The sequence below is a fragment of the Amblyomma maculatum genome, chromosome 8, assembly GCF_055883805.1.
Source record: "Amblyomma maculatum isolate TAMU_Amacu chromosome 8, ASM5588380v1, whole genome shotgun sequence".
NCBI classification, from domain to species: Eukaryota; Metazoa; Arthropoda; class Arachnida; order Ixodida; family Ixodidae; genus Amblyomma; species Amblyomma maculatum.
This window is the reverse complement of record NC_139351.1, coordinates 80,892,032-80,912,262: the sequence shown is the minus strand read 5'-3', so window position 1 is coordinate 80,912,262 and position 20,231 is coordinate 80,892,032. Positions and strand designations below refer to the sequence as shown.

Genomic DNA, 20,231 nt, shown 5'->3' with positions numbered 1-20,231 from the left:
AAGGGGTTCATTGCACTGATGCAGTCAGTAACCTACATGCTACATAGTAGTTATGCGCTTTAGAAGTGAGAAGGCATCATCTCTACTTTTTGCTCTATATTTTTTCTTTGCATCCATCTCTTCCATGCTTGCTTGCGATGGAATTTGCAGAGCACCACTTTCTGGGAAAAGGACAATAATAGCTTTGATCTCTGCTTGGAAACAGTCAATCATAAAATACTCAGGACTGACTGCAGGGCTCCATATTCTTAATGCGTCTAGCACTTCTTTTATGCAGGTAGTTGTTTTGAATAGCACTACAAATATGCCCACCACTATTATAACACAATGGTGTCTTTACGTCTAGAAAGAAGATGGTAGTGCATAGTCAGTGGTCTTGTTAGTGGCATCAAGACAAACTACATGCCCATACTTTTCAGCAATACTAGCCATAAATTTGGACTGATAGCAAAAAAATAAATGTACTGCCACATTGTCTTTTTATCTACTCTTCAGTCTACTCTTTATCTATTCTCCGGCGGGACGGGGCTGGGGTTGCCACAGAGACATTACTTGACGCTGGAGGTCGACAATATCCAGGCGTAGCTGCCAGATTTCAGTGTGGCCGGGTTGTGGGGCCACGATGGGAGTTTGTGAGGGATTTGAGAATGCTGGGGAGAAGGAGCCGCTGCCAAATGCACCCATCTCAGCCCAGGATGCAGGAAAGGAGAGCGAGGTCAGGATGCTGGGGTGGAATTCTTGCTTTTCTGCTGGGGTGTCCGGTGGGAGCCACGTTCCCCCACGTTGTGGTGTGGAGCTGGAGTTGGCAATGTAGTAGAGTTCTTGGTTGTAAGAACGGCTAGCGGGTCAGACAGTGAGCTGTGTACGTTGCTCGATGGGTGGTCTTCGTGGAGCCAGAGGTCGAGGGCGCTGTATAGCGTAGCGGCAATGGCAAGTAGGGTCCCCAGTCTTGTGCTCGACGTCGCACAAGGTGCAGTGGGGATGATGGCCTGCCTTCCCTGTGGCACAGAGTGCATACTTCCCATAGGAATTTGAAAGGGCGGCAATGGGTTTTGCCGCCATAAAGGTAGACAGGATCCTATGCGCCGAGCGTAGAGGACATTGTAGCCGGGTGCACGAATGTACTCCTGGAGTTCAGCTTACGTGATGTCCGGTGGCACGTTATGAATGACTCCTTTGCATGTCTGGGGCAGCGACGTAGGTGGTAACGGGGTAGGTTTTGTTATCCAAAGTGACCGACATGATTTGGCGGAGCCTGTCTGTCAGTGGAGCAGGAGTGCTTACAATAGCCATGTTGGTGCAATGGCGAACACGGCATACAGCTTGAAATTCCGACATCTGCTGTTCGCAAGTGGCAGTGATGCCACAAGCGAAAGAGTGCGGTGCAAGGTGGGCAAGGTTCAAACTGTCACGGGGTCGGAATATAACCTTATAGTCGTCCTCCTTAAGGTAGAGGGAGAGGTGGTGGGGGTTGGCGTTGTGAGGGTGGAGAGGGGGTACTGCTGTGTCCGAAGCTGCGGGGACTGGACGGAAGTGTGATCCTATATAACGTGCTGTAAACCAGCCACCGTCTTTCAGATTGGCAGCATTGTGCACGTTCTCTACAAAGAAGCATTCAAATTATGCAGTCTAGGCTGAGAGGTGGCAGTCTAAATGGAATAGTGAAAAAAAAAAAAATCTACACCTAGTAAAACCTGTCATATCTGAATGGAAATCATTCACACACCAAGAACGATTCACTGGTCATTCTATGTCGCCTCCATATTGGGCATACACACCTTCCACATGGTTATATCCTTAGAAAAGAGGAAATACCAACATGCGAGCCTTGAGGAGAAACAATCACTATTAATCATTTTATGTTCCTGCACAAAGATAGAAGAACGAAGCGTTTTCCAATATTTTATTCAGAATATATTCCTCTTCACCCTACCTTACTGATAGGAGAAAATGCTCTTGTTAATATATCATGCGTTTTTATGTTCTTAAAAGATGCCAACCTTAACAAATTATGAGATTTTTAACCATATTTAATAGATCTACATGAACAGCAGATCTCACCATGTGTTTGGTGCATGATAGCCTTAGATGCTTATCTGCTATAAAACAACACAACACATATTAACAGCAATGTGGTGTTAGCTTATTAGCTCTACCTGACAACACTCAGCTGCCATTGCAATGAGCCTTCTGCAGACATGAAAAAATCTGCAATTTTATCCCTCATTGGTGTGGCAGCTGAGCTAGGTTGGTGGTTTGATGGTGGTGCAATAGTGCCAACTTGGGAAACTGTGCCTCCACTGTGTCCTGCATAGCCTCCTCACGTGACCAGTCACAGTGATCATATGGGCAGTAGGCAGCATCATCCATGAAGTTGTGAAGGCACACAGCTGTCTCTTACCATGTGAGTGAGCTCTGGCTCGCCTTCTACTATTGTAACACCCGCCACTTTCAAACTAAAATGCCGAAAGCATTTTCAACACACCGTGCCATAGAAAGACGATAGTTGAAAACTTTCATCAAGCTTTCTCCTTGGTTATGGACGCATTAAATAGATTTGTAGTAGGAACACAGCGTCACCAAGCAAACAAGGAGGCCACCTATTCACTACGGAGGGAATTCCCAAAGTTCCCTGTTAAAGATTAGTCTTTAGGATGCTGTCTCTGAAAACGGAACCATCTGAAAGCTGTCCCCGAGCACCAATGTCCACCATTATAAACCGATAATTGGCATCTGCAATGTCTAGCAGCACAATGGAGTGTAACCTTTTATAATTGAAGTATTCAGAACCACTATTGCTGAGGCATTTGATGGCGAAGTGTTTGCCGTGTATACTTCCCGCGGCTTTGGGAAATTCCGCTGTACTTCAAACTCTGCTCTTATTTTTTCCTATCTTTTCGCACTTGGATGCCCAAGCACAACTGGTTTCAGACAATCCCAGATTGCTGGTAGGGTCTCTTTTAAGATTCTCCGCAGAGTTGATGAATGCATTCGGTAGCTCATGGAGATGTCTGGTATTAAACCAAGATATGAAGAGAACCATTGTTTTGTTGTGATGTTCGAGTAATAAACAAACAACTTTATTGCTTTAAACATTATCTTAAGATTGAAAAACATGCATCATTTTTCACAAACAGGATAAGGGCAGTTATAGGGATATAGCTTGTAGAACAAACGTGGAACTTGAAGTGAAGAGAAGCAAATATATAGGCGCTACATACAATTTCTCAATATTCTGAAAAACAAGGACTTGAAATAAACAAACGTTTTTCAACATCAAAACATGACAAGGTGATCACAATTAAAGAAGCCAAGTCTACGAGTCCAAGGTAAATGTAGGGGAATTTGCTTTTGTTTTTGTAGTTTGATATTGACCAGAAATAGTCCTGTAATGGTTTTAGGGAGAAACATTAAATGCAAAGGAAAAACATCCTGTGGTGATTTTAGGGAGAAACAGTATTAAATACAAAGTGCATTGTTTTTCCGTCCACTTTGCATTTAATATTGTTTCCTCCTGAAATTGTTATACGACTATTTGTGGTCATATCACTTACAAAACAAAGAAATCATGTAGACTGTTGGCTCCTTTGACTGTATCACAACGAGCCCTTCATTTCTCCTTCCATTTCCATCTTAAGCTCATAGTAAGCGACTCGGAGTGCAATTAACAATTACAACTATGGTTGCGTCTGCAGAGGCAACAAACATCATGAAGACAAAAAAACGCTACGCTGGTTGCCATCTCCTGATAGTCCAGAAGTGTTGTGATGCAGCTTGTTACAGATATGCCGATATCGACGAATAAAAATAAAATCGCGCAATATATTAAAAATTATACGATGCAAGTTCTTAAGCATACGCAAGAAAAATAATGTAAGTAAAACTATTATGCATGCACATCGCTGCATTGAATGATTTCTGGAAAAATATAAACGGGATACGTGCTTACCGCAGTGTCACCGCAAGCCTTTCTCCCAGAGAAATGGACCTTGTTTGGGTTGGTGCGCGTATGAGCCACTCATATACCAGGCTCAACACTTCATCAAGATGCCTTTGTCATCCTGTGTTCAATAAATCCAGCACAGCACATTTCAGCACATATTCGAGCTGCATAATCCCGGACGCAACACGAGCATACGTCGCTATCGTTTACCTGAAATACTTGAAATGGTATTCTGGATCACTCTGCCACAGCTCCTGTACCAGGTGGTGGTACTCCCTGTGCTTAGGACGTCTGTCAAAGATCTCTCTTATGTATATAGCCCTCCTCCTCATTCAATGCAGACGATGCAGCAATAACACAAGAATTATATTTTTTCATGCTGGATACGTCCACGCCATCTCAAGAAGGAATATGGTAACAAACTTCAATAGCTTCGCAGGAGAGAGCTAGGAGCAGCGCGGCTGCGCGGGACAAAGGAACCTCCGGGAAGAAGGAAGTTGCTTCAAGAGTTTCCTGACTGGCTGGAAGCTTTGAGCTTTCTGCGCATGAGCTGCCACAGCTGCCGGCACTCTGCCGCGTCGGAGTGTTGCATTCTAGGGGACCGGCTTTGCATCTGGCGCGGCGTCGCCGTGACGTCTCGGACTTCAGCCGGCGCGTGCCTGCTTGCCAGAAACAGTATAACCGTGCCTTAAGGATTCTTCTGGCAAGAGTTCACAAAGCAGGTCAACCCGTCCCTAGGGACGAGCCGCACCTGAAACTGTTCTTGAACAAGCTACCAATGACCAAAGGATGACTCCCAATTTGTAGTGAATGGCAGGCAGGACCGTACCAAGGCTGTCCTCTGGGATGGAACAGAGCTGCACCCCAGCAATTGTACCCACGAAGCTGTCGATGACAAGAGGCGGGCTGTCGTCAGAGTGAACCCTAGGACTACCGGGAATGCTCTCCTAGGCCAAACAAGATAGTGGGGATGCTGCCTAAGGACAGCGTGGGGATGGATGAACAGTGAGAAAAGCAAGAGCAGGGTCTCAGAGGAGTGGCCTGGTCCAACCAGCGAAGGGTCCGGGTCAGCCAGCCCGGAAATTAGCATGGTCCCTTCCGGCCTTGCAGCAGCTAAGGCGGCATTTTACCTGCACAAGTAGATGCACCTCATTTGCAGTCAGCCTGGGAGGGTAGCAGAGCTAGAAAGATAATTATAGAAGCCATTGAAGAGGAGCCTAAAGCTCTGGTGGCAAAGTCGCCACCTGAATTCGGTGGACCCTGACTGTGGGAAATCGTTAAGCTCTACTTGGGATGCAAGACCACACTAGAAAGTCTAGGCGATGCGCACAAGCTTGAGAGCGTTGTGGAAGAGTTCTTGAAATACGTTCATCTTGTCCATTTTTGTGAAAAATGTAAACATTCAACACAAAAACATGGCCATGGCCTCTTTTCCGAGGCAGGAGCTCGAGCAAAACGTGTGAAATGCATGTTGTATCTTTGAGCAATCAATTGCGGTCATATCATTGGTAACCAAAGTGGCTGCGAATGGTGTTTCGTAGGGAATCCAATATTTGTTGTGTGAATGTTGAATATCTTGTAAGTGTTGGTGTGCAGTTTGTTTCTTAAAGGGCGATAACATCTGGTTTGCGTCCGCGAGACTATAAATTGCTGCAGACCTGCCTTTTCTGACAAAAGCCCATGTACTTCCATTGCCACCCAACCATGGTAGAAGCTTGCGGTTGTGATTAAGATGTCTCGCCATAATTAGTTCGGGCTCGAACACGGGCTACTTTATGCTCTAAAACCACAGTGTAAGAATAGTTTAGGTGAGAAGATGCCGCAGGAGGGCGCATAGGTCACCGCTTCATGGGAAAGCTCTCCATCTCAAGCCCTCCAACAGATGGCGCTACCAACTCTGGCCCAGTTGAGGTAAACAGGGAGGTACATAAAGCAGATTTTTATAGGGCTTTTCAGGGAGACGGCATTCATTTTTACAGAAGGGTGGGAGCAGAGATCGGCTGGCACCTGGCAGGCAGGGCTGTAGTTTTTTTAGGGGGTCCGCGAGGACTCTGTGCACAGAGGTAGTTAGAAGTGAGGCAGAAGAAAGTGTAATAATGGAGGCTGAGCCCCCAAAAATGGCAAAGAGTAGGTCGAGAAAGAAAAGTACAAAAAAGAAATTTAACACTAGGATCAGCTACATAAACATGCAAGGAGGTAGAAAAAAAGCAAAATGGCTAGAGACAGAACTGCAGTTGAAGGATGACAAAATAGGTGTGTACGCTCTTTGCGAGACTCATCTCAGGGATCTAGAAGATCCGCCGTTTATAGAAGGCTACGTCTGGGAAGGGTGCAACAGAACGAGAACGGAAAAAAAGGGTGGAGGGGTAGGCATGTTGATACACCAGGGAACAAATTGGCAAAGAAATCATCTTGTAAAGAACATATTGTCACCAACACACGTAGCAAGCAGCACAACAACCGAGCTGGCCCTTTTTTTAATCAAGCGAAAACTCGAGAGAGACGAGGATGACGCTAGCCACGTGCCAAGACATTCGGCCACTTGGTGGCGCCAGAAGATGGTCAGCGGTGTGGCATTGCCCCCCTTCCAAGTGGCATCGACCCGATGCCGCAAGCGTAGGGGAATAGTCGAAAAGCGGGGCAAGTTATACGGGAAAGTCTCTGGCTCTGGTTTGGACCCTGAATTGGTTTACCGATTGTAATAGGGCTTCATTCTGGCAACGTGAACTATTTCAGATTTCGGCTGCCGAGAGGAGCGTACAGTGCCTTGCGGTAGCACCTCGTAGTTCACCGCGCTGAGGCGGCGGAGCACCTCGTAAGGTCCAAAGTATCGGCGCAGAAGCTTTTCAGAGCGCCCTCGCAACCGTATTGGGCTCCATACCCAGACTTGATCGCCGGGCGTGTATGTCACCTCTCGGTGTCGCAGGTTGTAGCGCTGGGCGTCGTGTACTTGTTGGTGCCGAATTCGCTGTCGGGCAAGCTGGCGTGCAGCTTCTGCGTCACGAATAAATTGGTCAGCCCCCACGACAGTGGAGGGAGCAGAATCTGGTAGAAGCATGGCATCCAGCATTGTCAAGGGTTCGCGTCCATGAACCAAATGAAATGGAGTGAAGCGTGTTGTTTCCTGGAGTGCAGTGTTGTATGCGAACGTGATGTACGGCAGAATTCGGTCCCAGTTCCCATGATCATCGTCTACATACATAGAAATCATATCGGCAATTGTCTTGTTAAGCCGCTCAGTCAGTCCATTAGTTTGAGGATGATAGGCTGTTGTCTTGCGGTGGGTGGTGCCACTGAGTCGAAGTACCTCACTCGTGAGTGCCGACGTAAACGAGGTTCCTCTGTCAGTTAAGACGACTGTTGGCGCACCATGACGGAGTACAATGCTATGAATAAAGAAATGCGCAACTTCATCTGCGGTACCACGTGGAATGGCCTTGGTCTCACAGTAGCGGCTAAGGTAGTCAGTGGCAACCGCTATATACCTGTTACCCATGGAGGACTTCGGAAATGGGCCCAGTAAGTCCATGCCGACCTGTTGAAATGGGAATTTCGGGGGATCGATAGGCTGTAAGAGCCCAGCTGGTTTAATGGGTGGTGTTTTCCGCCGCTGGCACTCACGACAGGTACTGACGTAGCGGTGCACAATGGCAGCTAGCCTGGGCCAGTAGTACTTTCGGCGTATCCGTGCCAATGTGCGAGAAAACCCGAGATGGCCGGAAGAAAGGTCATCATGGCACGCACGAAGAACTTCGTCATGTAGCGTTGTGGGTACTACAAGCAGATAAGCAGTTTCTGTTGGACCGTAGTTCTTCTTGTAGAGCACACCATCACGCAGGCAAAATGACGACAGTCCGCGCCTGAAGAGCTGAGGAGGAGATGACACGGTTCCTTCGAGGTATTCAATGAGGGGCAAAAGTTCAGAGTCAGCCCGCTGCTTTCGGGATAAGGTGGACGTCGCGATAACACCAAGAAAAACGGAATCGTCGTCGGAGCCGTCCGCGTGGCAGGGAGTAGGGGCGCGGGACAGACAGTCAGCATCACTGTGTTTCTTGCCGGACTTGTGCACGATTGTAACGTCAAATTCTTGCAACCGAAGGCTCCATCGAGCAAGCCGACCCGATGGATCTTTCAGGTTTGCCAGCCAACACAGAGAGTGATGGTCGCTCACGACACGAAACGGACGACCGTACAAATACGGACGAAATTTCATGACTGCCCACACAACAGCGAGGCATTCCTTTTCGGTAGTTGAATAATTAACTTCGGAACGGGACAAAGTGCGACTGGCGTAAGCAATTACACGTTCTGCACCATCCTGCCACTGAACAAGGACCGCACCGAGGCCAACGTTACTGGCATCCGTGTGCAGTTCCGTGTCGGCCTTTTCGTCGAAGTGGCCAAGTATTGGCGTACATTGGAGACGGGACTTGAGTTCCGTGAAAGCGTTTTCCTGGTCGGGGCCCCAAAAGAACGGCTCGGCGTCTTTTGTCAGGCGGGTCAGAGGCTCAGCGATCTTGGAGAAATTGTTAACAAAGCGACGATAGTACGCGCAGAGGCCAAGAAATCGACGCAAGCTTCTTTTATCCGCTGGTCTGGGAAATGAAGAGACAGCGGCCGTCTTCTCTGGATCTGGGCTAACACCTCGAGCGCTGACAATGTGGCCGAGAAATTTCAGCTCGTTAAAAGCAAAGTGGCATTTTTCGGGCTTTAGAGAGAGACCGGCAGATCGGATGGCCTCGAAGACAGCGCGCAAACGTTTCAGGTGCTCGTCGAACGTGTCCGAGAAAACCACAACGTCGTCGAGATATACGAGGCATGACTGCCACTTCAGACCAGAGAGTACAGTGTCCATCATTCGCTGAAATGTGGCAGGGGCTGAACACAGGCCAAACGGGAGCACTTTAAATTCATACAAACCGTCTGGCGTAATAAAAGCGGTCTTCTCACGGTCTCGCTCGTCAACCTCTATTTGCCAATATCCACTGCGGAGGTCAAGGGACGAAAAGTAAGTGGCATGGCGAAGGCGATCGAGGGAATCGTCTATGCGTGGCAGGGGGTACACATCCTTTTTCGTGACGTTGTTGAGGCGTCTGTAATCCACGCAAAACCTCAAGGTTCCATCCTTCTTTGCGACGAGGACAACAGGCGAAGACCAGGGGCTCGTTGACGGTTGGATAACGTCGTCCTGGAGCATTTCTGTTACTTGGCGGCGGATGGCATCACGTTCTTTTGAAGACACCCGGTAAGGACGCTGACATAGTGGACGTTGGTCATCGGCAACTATAATTCGGTGCTTCGTTAGTGGCGTCTGTCGGACCTTGGAGGTTGATGCAAAACAATCTCGGAACGAATTGACAAGATTCTCTATGCAGCGTTTCTCACTGGGCGAGAGGTGCGGGTTCACATCAGTCTGAATGGCTGTAGGCGTCGCATTGTCGGGGTCTGACGTGTTGGTTAAAGCGTACTGGCCTGTACATTCTCCAAGTTCTTCAAAATAAGCGACCGCCGTGTTCGCCGTCAAATGTTGGGGTTCACATGTGAAGTTCGTCACTAGCACGTTGGCTTGGCCACGGACAAGTTCGACAAGGCCCCGAGCTACACAAACTTGTCGAGTTAGAAACAGTGACATGTTAGCTTCAGCAATGCCACTCGTGCCGGTGCTATGATCACATTCGACTGTGACGAACTTGCTCGCACGCGGAGGGATCGTTATGTGGTCGTCACAGACGCGCAACATCGTTTTCCGGAAGTCTGTGTTGTTATCCACGGCTCGCTTGGTTGAAAACGATACCATGAGCTGCTCCCGAAGGTCTATAACCGCACCATACTCTTGAAGAAAATCCATGCCGAGAATCAGATCTTTGCAGCACTCTTGTAATACGGCAAATGTGCCAGTGAACGTAAAACCGCAGATCTCTATGCGGCAAGTGCACATGCCAATCGGCGTCATTACATGACCACCGGCGGTACGCATCATTGGCCCAGACCAAGGAGTCAGAACCTTACGGAGTGCCGTGGCTAGCTGGCTGCTCATGACGGAGAAATCGGCGCCGGTATCCACAAGTGCGGTCACATCACAACTGTCGGCGGTTACAAAAATTTCCCCGGAAACTATGCGTTCGCAGCACGTCGGTAAGTTCATCGGATCGGGTCGTCGCCGCTCGGGCCGTCGCGTCAAATCGTCGGGTGGAGGCTGTTTAATCTGAAACGTAGCGGCGGCCCCACCCCCGGAGGTCGCCGTGTTTAGTTTTCCCGGTGAGGGGACGTGCCTCTGAATTGCCCAGAGGAAGAGTACCGACTGGGCGAAGCAAAACGCTTCGGAGATGTCGATCGCGACCGCCGTTGTGGTGACGTTGGCTGCATCTCGTTAGCAGCGAGGTACTCCTCAATCTCCTGTGGTCTTTCGCCATAGCGGGGTCGAGGCGCGTTTGGTGGAAATCCTCGCAAGCCTATTCTCCGGTATGGGCAATTGCGAAGAATGTGACCAGGTTCGCCGCAGTGATAACAGAGCGGCCGTCTGTTGGGCGTGCGCCACAAGTGCGCCTTGCTGATAGCGGGACGCTGGTATTGCTGTGGCTCGACGGGGCGCAGATCTTGTTGCTGCTCGACGGGGCGCATGTAGCGAGGCGGTGGTCCGACAACGGGACGGAATGGATTTGGCTCGGGAGCAGGTCGACGTAAGACATCACTATAAGTCATGATGCAGGGCTCCGGTTGTGGTGCTGGTGGTGGTGGTGGCTGCACCGCTCGCCGAATTTCATCACGGATGACGTCCACCGTAGAATAATTATTTGCAGAGGGAGCATTCAAGTGGAGGTTTTGCAGCTCTTCGCGGACAATGCTCCTCACAAGCTCCCGCAATGCCTCGTCGCTGGCTGCTGGCACGGACGCGCAGCAGGGTGTGGCCGCTACGCTTGCCTGGCGGCCGTATTGGGTACTCCGTTCCTGCAGGGAACGTTCCATGCTGGTAGCTTCTCTCGCGAAATCTGCGACAGTTCTTGGGGGGTCGCGAATGAGGCCAGCGAACAACTGCTCCTTCACCCCGCGCATGAGGTGCCGTACCTTCGTTGCCTCAGGCATTGTAGGGTCGGCCCGATTGAAAAGCCGCGTCATGTCCTCGACAAACATGGCCACACTCTCATTTGACTGTTGAGACCTTGACCGAATTGCAATCTCTGCATTTTCTTTGCGTGCACTCGAGCTGAATGTTGTAAGTAACTCACGGCGAAAGGCTGCCCAGTTGACAAAGGACGCCTCGTGGTTCTCGAACCACGTCTTGGCCGAGTCTTGCAGCGCGAAGTACACATTCATTAGCTTCCGCTCGTCGTCCCATTGGTTAAATGCAGCCACACGGTCAAAACTGGCCAACCAGTCTTCCACATCCTCTAACCGGTCACCATGAAATGATGGCGGTGATCGCGGGGCGAGAAGGACGAACGGTGGGGCGTTGCTGGAAGGCTGGCTTGTCTGGCTGCTCGTCGTGGATGTCATGGTTCGTAGCGGGGTGGACAGCGGTTCAAACTCAGGTTGTAGGCCTCGCAGGCGACGGCTGGCTTTATGGACAGGAGTCGCGTCCACGCGTTGATGAGCAGCGGCACTGACGTCTTCGGGGGCAACGTACATGGGATCTTACCCCGCACCTCCACCAAATGTCACCAACACACGTAGCAAGCAGCACAACAACCGAGCTGGCCCTTTTTTTAATCAAGCGAAAACTCGAGAGAGACGAGGATGACGCTAGCCACGTGCCAAGACATTCGGCCACTTGGTGGCGCCAGAAGATGGTCAGCGGTGTGGCAATATCTGGGTTTCAGGAACAATTGCCGGCATAAGGACATGGCTAGGGGTAGTTTATTTAGGAACAGGACATCAATGCAGGCAAGAAAACTAGGATCTTTTTGAATGTCTCAGTGACGATATAAGCCAGTTTGGAAACGGGGCCAATATTATTCTACTGGGGGACATGAACGGCCACATCGACGATCTGGATGGATCCACGGATTGTAACGGGAAGCTAATGCTAGATTTCTGTGAGCAACATAGAGAAACAAAATGTGAAGGCCAAATCACGTGGGAATTCCGCAACAGGCAGACGACCATTGACTATTGTCTGATGTCGCAGGAAATTCATAGCAAGGTCAGAAAAATGGAAATAGACGAAGAAGGGGAGTGTAGTCTGGGAAGTGATCATAAACGTATTAGTCTGCAGATGGGGCCCTTGATGAAAAGAGAAATAGAACTTAGACAAAACGGAAACGCAAAATTAAACGACGATCAAATAGCGCAGATAGCAGCAGACATAGAGGAAGCAATAGAGAAAAGCCCCAATGGAAGACTGGGATTATGAACAGGTACAGCTACTCATAAGGAGGAAAATTCAGGAGGTTAAAGTAGCAAACCGCTGGAATGGAAAGAGAAAGCCACGGAGCTGGTGGAATAAGGAAATCAGGGAAGCTATTGAACGACGGGCTGCTTTAATGGAACACCGAATGGCAAAGAAAGCACAGGTATCTCAGGAGGAAATAGACCAAAAATGGAAATCATATCGACAAAAGAAACTTCAGGTGCAGGCCCTCGTCCAAAGTAAAATAAGACAGTCCACCAATCGCTGGATGGCTGATATACACGATGCCTCTAGAGGCGGAGCAAGAAAATTCTGGAACCATATAAGCTGGCTAGGGAAGAATTAAAGAAAGCAGGATCGGGTTCAAGATAACGAGGGAATTGTTTAAAAGGAGACAACGCAGTGAACTACGTTACATTAGTTAAAGCCGAGCCATTTAAGAGCAATGATAGGGTAATCTCCGCAAATCAGGAAGCAACACAAGGTAGCTTAGAACTGACCAATCTAAACTGGAAGAAGGCAGGAAAAAATATTCCTAAAAACACATCTACAGGAATAGATCGAATTCCGATCAAGCTGATTAATGAACTCTGTCCAAAAAAGTAAGGAAACGTTAAAAGCTCTGGAAACAGTCATAATGAATAAGCAAATTCCGGACAGCTGGCAGCAGAGTAAAATGAATTTGATTTATAAAAGGAAAGAAGACAGGATGCACATAAAATCCTACAGGCCGATTACCATAACATCTGTTATGTACAGGTTAGCCATGCAGGTGGTGAAATTAAAGGTCCCCTGAAAGGGGTCATGAAGAAGGGTCAACAACGCCTTAACACTGATAGTTATTGAACCACCCATCATTCTCCCGCAAAAATTTTCGATCTAGCTTCTGCAACACCAGAGATATCGGCGATATAAAATGGCCCTTCCAATTTTCCCCCTCAACTCGTACGCCGAAGGGAGCCATAAAAAAATTAAGGATACAAGCAAGTTCAAAGCTCCGCCCAGACATATGTCACTTCAACGAACTTCCAGTGCCCGCGCGCTCGCTCGCTGGCGTAACTCGTGTCAACCCGTCCTCGCTCGCACACGCCTGAAGAGTTCGCCAGTTCGCACAGCGATGGTTAGTGTAACTGCGAACCCGTGGTTACCCTATGTTACACGGCAGACCAAACCATGATTACACCACTAACCGCGGTTATTGCAAACCGAGCTTGACGACCTCGGTTTGCGCCATTTAACCGAGGTTATGACGGCGTCTGTTGACGGAAGCTACTCGTCGGCGCCCGAGTGTGCGAAACTTACGAGCAGATCTGCTTCGCAAAGTTATTCATTTGCCCACTGTATCACGTTTAAAGATCGATGTATAGAATATGATGCTGCCCGACGTCTTCAGTTACGGCCGACAGCGCAGCGACTGCGTACTGAAGCCTTGTCTTGCCTGCAGTATCGTTTGAACGGCTTGTTGCTGAGCAGAACGTCAAAAAATGTGTGGCCTTAGCTATGAAAGTACACGAGTTTGCAACGCTTGCAGCACGGGATGCCGCAAGCAGGCTGAGGCACGTTACACAATTACTGTGGGGGTGGGGCGCGCGAGCGCGGTGAACGACGTCGCCGTGCGTGACCGTCCCTAGTCGTCGCAAGGCCTAACTTGTTTCGCTTCGAAGCCGCGGCGGTCGACGCTTTGGAACATGATCAACGCTGTCGTAAATCGTCTACTTATGAAACTGCCTTATAGTGAATCCTATCCTGCCATAGTAAAATAATTATAGGATCAACTCTGCCGACGCATTAATCGCAGAGTTAGTACGAGCAGATCGGATCAGCCGAAATGCACCAGCGGCAGCTGGCTTGAGCAGAAACTAGCTTGTATCACGGCTATCGCTCTTACCAGCAATTTGCTGCTGGTCAGCGATCCTCACGAGTGCTTCATAATGGATATTCGGCTCAGTATTCCAGATGCCAACAAATTTTGGCACGGTTTATTTCGGACATCGGTGCTAACAATCCGCCGTGTCATTCGCGAACGATATGCAGGAGGAGGGGCCACAACGGCGGTGCTTACGGCGGTCGAGGAGGTGCTGCCATTGTGCGGTGCTTGACCGTGCTATTGACGCCTCGTCGGACGACACTTTGGTACTCCTGAAACCACGTTATATAAATAAGATATTTGTAAATGCAGCTTCTTTCTGCCGATCCCTGCGTCGCTTCGGTTGTTGCACTTAATAGGCAATGGCCACCTAACCGATAAGGGTGGTGAGTTGTGTAACAGCCTGCACAGAGTTCGAACAGCGCACGAGCAGACGACTTTCGCACTACCGGAAGTGTGTCCGTGACGTCATGGCTGCAGTGGCCGCAGCGAATGGCAGCTTCTAGCAAGCCTTGCCAGTCAACTCACCCGTGACGTCACGGTTTAAGGAAATAGTTCCATGCGACACCGCCAAGCGACATTCTCTCTGCCTCCGAATTTCAAAAAACGCAGTTTTTAAAAATTAATAATAAATCGCTGCCTTTGTTCCAAGGAGTTATACTTTGCGTTAATGCTCAAAAGGATGTGTTCTACACACGGAACACGTTTATCAGTGGCTTCTTGGGGGCCGTTTCCGTGGACCTTTAAAGGTGCAAGCATGGGTAGAAAGTAACAAGATACTCAGAGAACTTCAGAACGGCTTTAGAAATAGCAGGCGCTTAGATGATAGCCTGTTCATGCTTACCCAATGCATCGAAATATCTAGAATGGTAAATAGGCCTTTGTATTTGGTCTTCCTGGACATAAACGGGGCGTACGGCAACGTAAGCAGGGAACTCCTGTGGAACATATTAAAAGAAGAAGGTATCGGTTATGAGATAATAGAGTTCCTACAGGAAATATACCGGGATAACAAAGTAGAAATTACGTGGGAAGGGATAAGAAGTATGGAAGATGTCAAAGTATGCAAAGGATTAAGACAAGGCTGTCCTCTATCACCGGTGCTGTTCATGCTTTATATGATAAACCTGGAATGGAGGATACAAGTGAGTAACCTAGGTTTTAACCTGTCATATAGATTAGGTGGAAAGGCGGTAGAGCAGCGCCTCCCCGGTTTGATGTATGCAGACAATATTGTGCTGCTAGTTGAGAGTCTGGAAAAATCGCAAACTCTAGTTCAGTATTGCGGAGACGAAGAGGATGCTCTAGGCTTCAGTTTCAGCGCTGTTAAGTCAGGTCTGATGATTTTCAATGGCTCAACTGATCAGGGTCTTAAAATACAAGGCCATGAAATACCTAGAATAGCAGAATATAAATGTGGGGGTATGGGTAAATGAAGGATTGGCATACATTGGAAAGCATGAGCAATCAGTTAAGGCCAAAGGGCGAAGGAATGCCGGGATAATGAAGCATAAGGCATTGTGGGGATACAATAGGTATGAGGTTTTGAGGGGTGTTTGAAAAGGAATTATGGTGCCTGGACTTACTTTCGGAAATGCGGTTTTGTGCCTAAAATCAGAGGTACAGTCGACATTAGAAATAAATCAGAGATCCGTCGGACGATTAGCACTAGGTGCCCACGGCAAAACTACAAATGAGGCGGTACAGGGAGATATGGGCTGGGCATCTTTCGAAGTACGGGAAGCTCAGAGTAAAATTCGTCAATTTCCTCAGAGCGGAAGGAACGCCTGAGGAAATTGGACAGTAACAGATGGGCAGCTAAATACCTGTACTTAAAAAGCGTTGCCTCAGAATTGAGGAAAAGAACTAGGAAACTAACTAGTAAGTATGCTAGTCACAAGGAGGAAAAATGAAGAGCGTTAACCCATTCGCTTCCGAAGCCGGCGATCCACCGGCCGGTTCGGCCAAGGCCAAACTGCGATAAGCCGGCGGTTCGCCGGCCTCTGAAAAAAAATCGTTTTTAAAATGCACTGATAGATGGCGCTTCCTTCTACACTGTTGTTGAGTTGTTTTGTCTTTTTAACACCAGATCAACATACTTGTCCACTATTTTTGAGCTTGGTTGTAAAAAAAAAAAGTTGGCGTTCCCGCTTTCTCTGCTGAGTCGTTTGCTGGGTGTCGAGGATGGCGTCGCGTAGGAAGAAAGTTCTCACGAGCGAGGAAATTCTCGAGCTAGCCTTCCAAAGTGATGAAAGTGATTGTGATGATGATCCAGAAGATACCTCGGACCAAGAAAGTGGCGATGATGCGAGTGACGGTGAGAACAGCAGTAGTTGTGAAAGCGATGCGTGTGTATCTGACGGCACTCCGCTCTCATCCCCACCACCGTCCAAGAAGCCAAGAAGTGAAGATTGGAAGTGGGAGGAAAAAGACAGTTCAGATAATGTCTCCAAACTGCCTTTTACCGGAAGTCCTGGAGTCAAACGAGCGATCCAACTCAAAGTAGGTGAGAGCCCAAGTGCTTTGGATTTGTTCAATGCTCTCCTTGGAGACGATTTTTGGGACATGATTACAATGCACAGCAACGCTTATGCAAGGCAGAAGCAGGTTTCTAAGCCGGACCCCACATGGCATGACACATCAGGAGAAATGAAAGTTTATTTCGCGCTGTGTGTTCTAATGAGCCAGGTACGAAAGAGCTGTATCCAGGTATATTGGTCACAAAGAAGTGTGATCTGCACACCATTTTTTGCGACGGTGATGCCCAGGCAACATTTCTGGGCACTCCCCCGGTATCTACACCCCTGTGAGAGCAACCTTGCAGCAACTAATGACAAGCTAGGGAAGCTACGACCTGTGCTGGACTATATAATCAAGTCAATAAGTAGCGCCTACTCTCCGGAAGAAGGTCTCGCAGTGGACGAGAGTTTGATGAAATTTCGTGGTCGTCTCGCATACGTGCAATTCAACCCGTCAAAACGAGCCCGTTTTGGTGTGAAATTCTACAAGCTCTGCGAATCTGCCAGTGGCTACTGCCTGAACTTCTCTGTCTACACAGGAAAATCGGAGCAAACCACCGCTACCATTGGTATGTTGTGTAGCGAGGCCGTCGTCAACCTTGCGGACGGTCACACAATCTATGTTGACAATTGGTATTCTTCAGCACTCCTTTTTCTGCACATAAATCAAGCAGGATCAAACTGTGTGTGTACTGTTAGGGTGCACCGTAAGAACATGTCCAACGAGCTCCAAAAGATGAAGCTAAAGAAAGGCGAGTGTAAGGCCTTCTTCTCGCAAGGCATCATGGCTTTGACATGGCAGGACAAGAAGCCTGTCAATATGCTATCTACGTTTCACAACACAGTAGTGTGACTGACACCGGCAAGAAAAATCGCCAGAGCGGCCTGCCTGTTTTGAAGCCCCAGGTTGTACAGGACTACAACCGTGGAATGGGAGGTGTGGATCGAGAAGATCAACAGCTCGCTTCCTTTCCTATAATGAGAAGGTATGCGAAAGGATACAAGATATTTTTTTACGTCATGGATATCGTTGTATATAACAGCTACATCCCATCGGCCAAAATTACAGGAAAGCGAGCGAGCTATACGGACTGGAAAGTCGACCTGGCGGAGCAGCTCATCGAAGGGACTGTGCTACCGGGATACCGGCAATGAGGCAAATTGCCTGTTGGTGATTCACCAATGCGGCTAGAAGCCTGTGAGTGGGCTCACTTCCCTCGCCAAATCCCGCCAAACGCAATCAAGCAAAATCCATCCAGGCAATGTCATGTCTGTAAAGCACAGGGGAAGAAGAGCGAGAGCCGGTGGGAGTGCGAGAAATGTGAAGTGGCACTTCACATGCCCGTCTGCTTCAAGACTCTGAGTGCAGTGCGTGCAGTGCTTCCGGAAAGCATTCCAAAACAAAATAAAACCAAAAGTGTTAACCTGTGAGGCAATAAGCCGGAGTTATGGTGGTTTCTTTACGACGCGATACACGGGAGTCCGTGGCACCGAAAGTTGCGCGGAACAGCTCGCGGGAACGGCCGCCGAAGCCGCGGAAGCGAATGGGTTAAGCAACAGGTGAAAGACACAGAAGGTAAAAATTGGATAAATTCGATGGAAAATAAACAGTGTGTGGAATTATACCGAAAGTGGAAAATGCAGATCAGGAAGGAAGATTTCTTTGATAACTCAAGAGGCAGTGCCCTACTTTTTGAAGCTAGATCAGGGTGCCTTAGAACACGCAGCTACAAAAAGAAATTTAACAATGGAGATGACGCATGTGCTGTATGTGGTAACTCCAGTGAAACAATTGACCATATTATACTCGAATGTAATGGTATTCATCTGGAAGTTGATGCAGGCGCAATCACTGTTCCTGAAGCTCTGGGGTTTAGAGATAACAGTGGCCGGGTGAATAAATCGGCAGTGGAAACTAGCAAAAAACGATTGGAAGATTGGTGGCCTAAAAGCAGAGAAGTGACATAACGTTAGTAATGTAGAAACAAAAATTTAAGAAATAGAATGATGGTTTAGTTAACCAATCTAAATCAATAATTAAGATATAGGGAGAAAAATGAGCATGATAGCTACTGCTACCACCCCGTTTCAAAGGGGACGCTCCTATATTCCATCCATTCCATCCATCCATCCATCCATCCATCCATCCATCCATCCAGTAGTGCCCGGTCGCAGTGTGGGCAAAGCCATGGTGTAAAAATAGGTGGGCCAAGTAAACAAGAAGCCAACTTGGTCTCGCAAAGTCATCGTTGTCAGGCCGAGGTAAATCGTCGAGTAAAATAAATAGCATGGCCTTACCATCTTCATGTTAGCCTCTAGCGTGTGGTTTTATGTGCAGCGAAGGCGAAACAGCGAGTTGGGGGGGCTAAGTCCCGTGCGTCCGGTCGATGTCGGAGCATGCGTTAGGTAGTTTCTCTGGAACCGGCTATCACATGAATAAACGTCTGCAATGCTTTCGCTTACCTGTCATAGGCGGTCAAGCATAGCTACTCTTATACACAGAGTTCATATTTCACCACTCACGAGTGGCCCGTCATAGCTATAACGTCGCAAGTTGGTGATAAGCGTTAAATGAAAGGGAATTCACAGAAAACAGACATCTTAGCACAGAAAATGGCTAATAAACTGTGATACCCTTGCAACCTTATTCTGCTGTGTCTAACAAAGTGTCAGCTTGTCATTGGCAACTACAGATTTGATACTTCTGTACACATTTTTGTATTCCTACCTTAAGATAAATACAGTTTATAGTCTTGTTGATGAGAAGAATGCATACATTTGTGTAGATGGCAATAAGGCATTGACCTCGTAAATTTCATTTATTTGCAAAAGTGAAGAACTACATTGGTAACTGTGAGAGTACATCACACCACACACACAAAACAAAGGTTAGTCCCATGCAGTACACATAACTATATTGCACATTGCACTCATCCCAGATAAAGGAAATCATACAAGTTTCGACAATTTATGCAAGTTCTTTACATGTTTGTTCTTTAACTGTCGGCAATACTGCAACATTCGCAGGCACACATAATAGTGTAAGAGCTTAGCAAGCATTTCTTCTTCATGAGCGACACATGGAAATGTGAAGTTGAAGTTTTCTAGCACGGCGTCAGTCACGCGATCGTGTCCCTTTTGCCGGCATGTTTTGCGAAGTGCTCCTCAGCCTTTTTAAAATGGAGAAGCAGGTTCTCATTCGAATGCATGAGCCTTCCTTTCATTTTAGAGTTTACCAAGTCGGCTTCAGGTAGCTTTGAAATACCTTCTGTCCGACCAGAGCCTTCTTACAAACTGTACAGGATGTATGAGTACCAAACTTTTCTGACACAAATCCTGTGACATAGTACACAATGCAGTCAATAACTGCAGCATTTGAATAGTCATGCTAAACATATCATCGCACTCCCAGGTATCCTCAGTGATAAGGCCGTCCAAGTTTGGCTTGAGGTCATGCATTTTATCAGTGTGCTGAATAGTTTTGGGTTTAAACACCTCTCTAAAGTCATTGAGCACGAGAAAAGCAGATCGCTCTTGCTCTCAAGCTACATAGTT

The 20,231-nt window shown here is 48.0% G+C and overlaps 1 protein-coding gene and 1 pseudogene across 1 annotated transcript in view; one reads left to right on the top strand and one right to left on the bottom strand.

Moving 5' to 3' along the window:
* The window catches only part of LOC146181587 (tRNA (cytidine(32)/guanosine(34)-2'-O)-methyltransferase-like), a 308,502-nt gene that overhangs the window by 104,422 nt on the left and 183,849 nt on the right, over window positions 1-20,231 (top strand). The window lies entirely within an intron of this gene.
* LOC146181595 (uncharacterized) lies at window positions 2,450-5,324 on the bottom strand (annotated as a pseudogene).